Source organism: Neomonachus schauinslandi, chromosome X, assembly GCF_002201575.2.
Source record: "Neomonachus schauinslandi chromosome X, ASM220157v2, whole genome shotgun sequence".
Lineage (NCBI taxonomy): Eukaryota > Metazoa > Chordata > Mammalia > Carnivora > Phocidae > Neomonachus > Neomonachus schauinslandi.
This window is the reverse complement of record NC_058419.1, coordinates 36,221,648-36,227,302: the sequence shown is the minus strand read 5'-3', so window position 1 is coordinate 36,227,302 and position 5,655 is coordinate 36,221,648. Positions and strand designations below refer to the sequence as shown.

Below are 5,655 nucleotides of genomic sequence, written 5' to 3'. Positions count from 1 at the left end.
TTGAGACAGCTGTGGGAGATTCAGCTAGGTAGTCAGAAATGTGGCTCTGGGTTTCAGAAAGAAAACCAAAGCAGAGCAAAACAAACTAAACAAAACACAGTATCTTAAAAAACAAGTGTGAAGTGTTCTAGAAAGATAAAGTATAGTGAAGATTGAAAACAGACCAAAGGTATTCAGCAATAAAGAGATCTTAACAAGAGGGGTTTCAGTACAGTGGTGAGAGCAGAAATAAGATTGCATTGGTTTATAGTTTAAATGAGAAAGGTTAGAAACAAAGAGATTATCAAAGAATAAAAAAAGTAAAATGAGTATCAAATGAATTCAAAAAGCAAGGCATAACATATTAGTTGGGAAAAAAGAGGATTATTTTTTACTGACAAAAGCTAAAGTCTACAATAAATGTGAGTCATGAACTTTTATGCACCAACTAGTGTATCATGACAATTTCTAAAACAAAGACTATTAACAAGGAATGATTGACAAAATTATGATCCTAGTGGGAGACACTAACCTACCTGTATTAATTGGAATTACTTTTGGCTGCATGTAGGAAAAACCTAAAATAGCAGGGGCTCAAACTGGATAAAGGCTTATTTCTCCCTTATGGAAAGAATTCTGGGTATAGCTATTCCAGGGCTTTATATCTTGCTGTTCTGCCATCATTAGTGTATTGCCTTATAGTCCAAAATAGTTGCTTGAACTCCAGCTATCATAGCTACATTCCATGTAGGAGAAAGGGAGAAGAGGAGCTGCCCCTGCCACACACACTTATATCACTTACATCACGGTTGTCAGAACTTAGGTGGGAGCTGCAAGGGAGGCTGGAAAATATGGTCTTTTATTTGGGTGACAATATGCTAAGCTAAAATTCAGATGGGCCTCTGCTATCACGAAGAAAGAAAAGAATGGTTGTTGGGTTGGCAAGTTGCAGCCTGTGCTTTATAATTGTCTTAGTCTTTGACAGATCGAATAGACAAAGAAGAAAGAGAACTAACAAATTAAATAATATAATTAATAAGTTTGACTTTATACATATGTCTATATCTACAACTTTGCATACTACACAGAACACACATTTTTACAAAATACTCATGAAACTTTTACAATAATGTTTTCATACTAAAAAGACCACAAAAGAAACTTTAATATATTACAAAAAGCAAAGGTAGTTTAGGTCATAATCTCACATTCTCTGATCACAAATCAAAGTGCCTAGTTATTAAAATCCAAAAGTAGGGCGCCTGGGTGGCTCAGTTGGTTAAGTGTCTGCCTTCAGCTCAGGTCATGATCCTGGAGTCCCTGGATCGAGTCCCGCATCGGGCTCCCTGCTCGGCAGGGAGTCTGCTTCTCCCTCTGACCCTCCCCCCTCTCATGTGCTCTCTCTCATTCTCTCTCTCTCAAATAAATAAATAAAATCTTTAAAAAAAATCCAAAAGTAAATATATAAACAAAATCAAAGCAGGCAGAACATTTAGGAAACTTCCTTTAATAAATAATTTTTGGATCAAAGATAAAATCAAAACTTCAGTTAAATATTATTTATGTAATAATGATGAATACAACATAGTAACAACTTAGAGAACACTCTCAATACTTTATTCAAAGGAAAATCCACATAATTTTTTTGTCAAATGGAGAAAAATACATCACAAAGCTAGAAAAGGAAAAAGAAAATTAAGAAGGCATGAGTGATTATTATAGATGAAAGAAGAAATGAGACAGAAAATAGAAACCCAGAAAAACTGATAAGTAAGAGTCAGATTTTGAAATGACACATAAGTTGAAAAATCCCTGGCAAGAGTAATCAAGAATATAAAAGGAAATAAAGAAGGCACAACATTATAAATGTTCTGTAGTGGTCCAATAGTGTGCCCTCAAAATTCACGTTCATTCAGAATGTCAAGAGTGTGACCTTACTGAAAATAGGGTCTTTGCAGATGTAATTAAAGTGAAGTCATACTGGATGAGCACGAGCCCTAAATCCAATGACTGGTGAGCACACAGAAGAGAGGACAGACAGAATGACACACACAGTGATTGGTGGACACACAGAAAAACACAGAGAGAACAATGTCTCTGGGGTGATCCGTGGTGGACGTTTTGAGGGCAGCTGACCCGCAGCCTGCGCACCCCGGACCGCCTCCTGTGGAAGCCTGTGCCGGCCATGTAGCTTTCTCCCTTTGTCTCATAACCATGTCCACCAACAAGAATGCTAATTCACCAGCTGCCCGCCTTAACAGATTCAAGAACAAGGGGAAAGACAGTACAGAAATGAGGCGGCGCCGAATAGAAGTTAATGTGGAGCTGAGGAAAGCTAAGAAGGATGACCGGATGCTGAAAAGGAGAAACTAAGCTCGTTTCCTGATGAGGCTACATCTCCACTATAGGAAAACTGCAACAACCAGGGCACTGTAAATTGGTCTATTGATGACATTGTCAAAGGCATAAATAGCAACAATTTGGAAAGCCAGCTCCAGGCTACTCAAGCTGCTAGGAAACTGCTTTCTAAGGAAAAACAGCCCCCCATGGACAACATAATCCGGGCTGGTTTGATTCCAAAATTTGTGTCCTTCTTGGGCAGAACTGACTGTAGTCCCATTCAGTTTGAATCTGCTTGGGCTCTCACTAACATTGCTTCTGGGACGTCAGAACAGACCAAGGCTGTGGTAGATGGAGGTGCTATCCCAGCATTCATTTCTCTGTTGGCATCTTCCCATGCCCACATCAGTGAACAAGCTGTATGGGCTCTAGGAAACATTGCAGGTGATGGTTCAGTTTTTTGAGACTTGGTTATCAAGTATGGTGCAGTTGACCCACTATTGGCTCTCCTTGCAGTTCCTGATATGTCATCTTTAGCATGTGGTTACTTACGTATCCTTACTTGGACACTTTCAAACCTTTGTCGCAATAAGAATCCTGCCCCCCCCCCCATTAGATGCTGTTGAGCAGATTCTTCCTACCTTAGTTCGTCTCCTGCATCATGATGATCCAGAAGTATTGGCAGATACCTGCTGGGCCATTTCCTACCTTACAGATGGTCCAAATGAACAGATTGAAATGGTTGTGAAAATAGGAGTTGTGCCCCAGCTTGTGAAGCTTCTAGGAGCTACTGAATTGCCCATTGTGACTCCTGTGCTAAGAGCCATAGGAAATATTGTCACTGGGACAGATGAACAGAACTCAGGTTGTAATAGATGCAGGAGCACTTGCTGTTTTTCCCAGCCTCCTAACGAACCCCAAAACTAATATTCAGAAGGAAGCTATGTGGACAATGTCAAACATCACAGCTGGTCGCCAGGACCAGATACAGCAAGTTGTGAATCATGGATTAGTCCCATTCCTCATTGGTGTTCTCTCTAAGGCAGACTTTAAGACACAAAAGGGGGCGCCTGGGTGGCTCAGATGGTTAAGCGTCTGCCTTTGGCTCAGGTCATGATCCCAGGGTCCTGGGATCAAGCCCCGCATTGGGCTCCCTGCTCAGCGGGGAGCCTGCTTCTCCCCCTCCCTTTGCTCTCCCCCTGCTCATGTTCTCTCTCTCTCTGTATCTCTGTGTCTCGAATGAATTAAAAAAAAATCTTAAAAAAAAAGACACAAAAGGAAGCTGTCTGGGCTGTGACCAACTATACAAGTGGTGGGACAGTTGAACAGATTGTATACCTCATTCATTGTGGCATAATAGAACCATTGATGAACCTCTTAACTGCAAAAGATACCAAAATTATTCTGGTTATTCTGGATGCCATTTCAAACATCTTTCAGCCTGCTGAGAAACTAGGTGAAACTGAGAAACTTAGTATAATGATTGAAGAATGTGCAGGTTTGGACAAAATTGAAGCTCTACAAAACCATGAAAATGAGTCTGTGTGGAAAGCTTCATTAAACTTGATTGAGAAGTGTTTCTCTGTAGAGGAAGAGGAAGATCAGAATGTTGTGCCAGAAACTACCTCTGAAGGCTAAACGTTCCAAGTTCAGGATGACACTCCCAGGACCTTTAACTTTAAGATTGTACAGCTGAGGCAGAAAGTTGTTTGTTGTGTACTCTGTTTGGTAGAAGTTTGTCTTACTGTTTCTCTACTAAACACTCTTTTTAAATGTGTTTTGTTATTGTAGCACTTTTTACAACAAAACTCTACTTGACCAGTTCCAAACTGTACAACCTGTATGAAGCTCCTCCTCTCAGTGGGTTTCTTATTTCTATGTGGAATCTCCTCTCTTGCAGTGTCCTGTAAATAAAGATTAAATTCCACTCTTTTCTTTAAGAAAAAAAAACAACACAGAGAGACACAAGGGAAAAGGCCACATGAAGATGGAGGCAGATGGAGTTACACTGCTACAAGCCAAGGAATATCAGGAGCCCCCAGGAGCTGGAAGAAGCAAGGAATGATTCTCCCCTTAGAAACTTTGGAGAGATTAGCTTCCTATAGAAAATTGATTTTAGACTCTGACTTCCAAAACTGTGAGTGAATAAATTTCAGTTGTTTTAAGCCATCCAGTTTGTGGTACTTTGTAATGGTAGTCCCAGAAAACAAATGTATGTCTCAGCTTAAAAACTGAGGGCTAAATATATTATAGGGATTGTTCTAAGTGTTCTACATGCTTGTATATATTAACTAATCTCATCCATACAACACCTGGTGAAGGTGCTGAAGCAGATGTTATTTTACAGATGGAAATATTGAAAAAGTAAGTAATTTGCCCAAGTTAAAGGATTCAAACCTAGATAGATTGATTTCAGATCCTGGGGTCTAAATCACACAATTAACATCCTCTCAGACATAGTGTAGACATAGCAGGGAGAGAGAGAGAGAGAGAGAGAGAGAGAGAATGTTATACATTTAAAATCCTGAGGAAAATTACACAAATTGACCCAAGAAAGGTAGAAAGTTAGTAACTATGGAAAATATTGTCAAATAACTATAAATTTTTTTTTACCACAAACCAAACAACAAAACAAAATAAAAACAGAAATAATACTACATAGAGTTTCATAGGTGAATTCTTTCAAGCATTAAAAAAAGTATTTGTGAGAGGGAATTTGATCATGTATTTTAAAAGTTTAAAAACATTTATAGACTTTAAATGAGCAATTCTACTTTCAGTAATTTATTCCAATGAAATAATGCTATTAATCTATAATATTTAATGTATGGATATATCAATTATATTCATAATATTGTTTGTAATTTGGAAGCAACCTAAGTATGAAATAGTAGGGGATCAACTGGGCAAATTATGATTTATCCTTAAAATAAAATATAACAGGCATTAATTATAGTAATATAGAGCTCATAGTTATAGATCTGGAAGTATGTTCTTTTTAATTTTTCCCAGCTTTATTGAGGTATGATTGACAAATAAAAATTATATATATTTAGGTTGTACAACATGATTTTTTAAGGTGTACAATGTGATGATTTTATATATATATACATTGTGAAATTATTACAATTGAGTAAATTAACACATCCATCACTTCATATAGTTACCATTTTTGTGTGTGGGGAGAGATCACTTAAAATCTACTCTCAACAAATTTTAAGTATATGATAAAATATTATTAATAATAATTACCATAGTGTACATTAGACACCCAGAACTTATTCATCTTATAACTAGAAGTTTGTATGCTTTCACCAATATCTCTCCCTCCCCCGC

General features: G+C 37.8%; 1 pseudogene; it reads left to right on the top strand.

The window, feature by feature from the left end:
* Positions 1 to 2,193: 2,193 nt before the first annotated feature.
* LOC110576389 lies at positions 2,194 to 4,137 on the top strand (annotated as a pseudogene).
* The last annotated feature ends 1,518 nt before the right edge of the window (positions 4,138 to 5,655 follow it).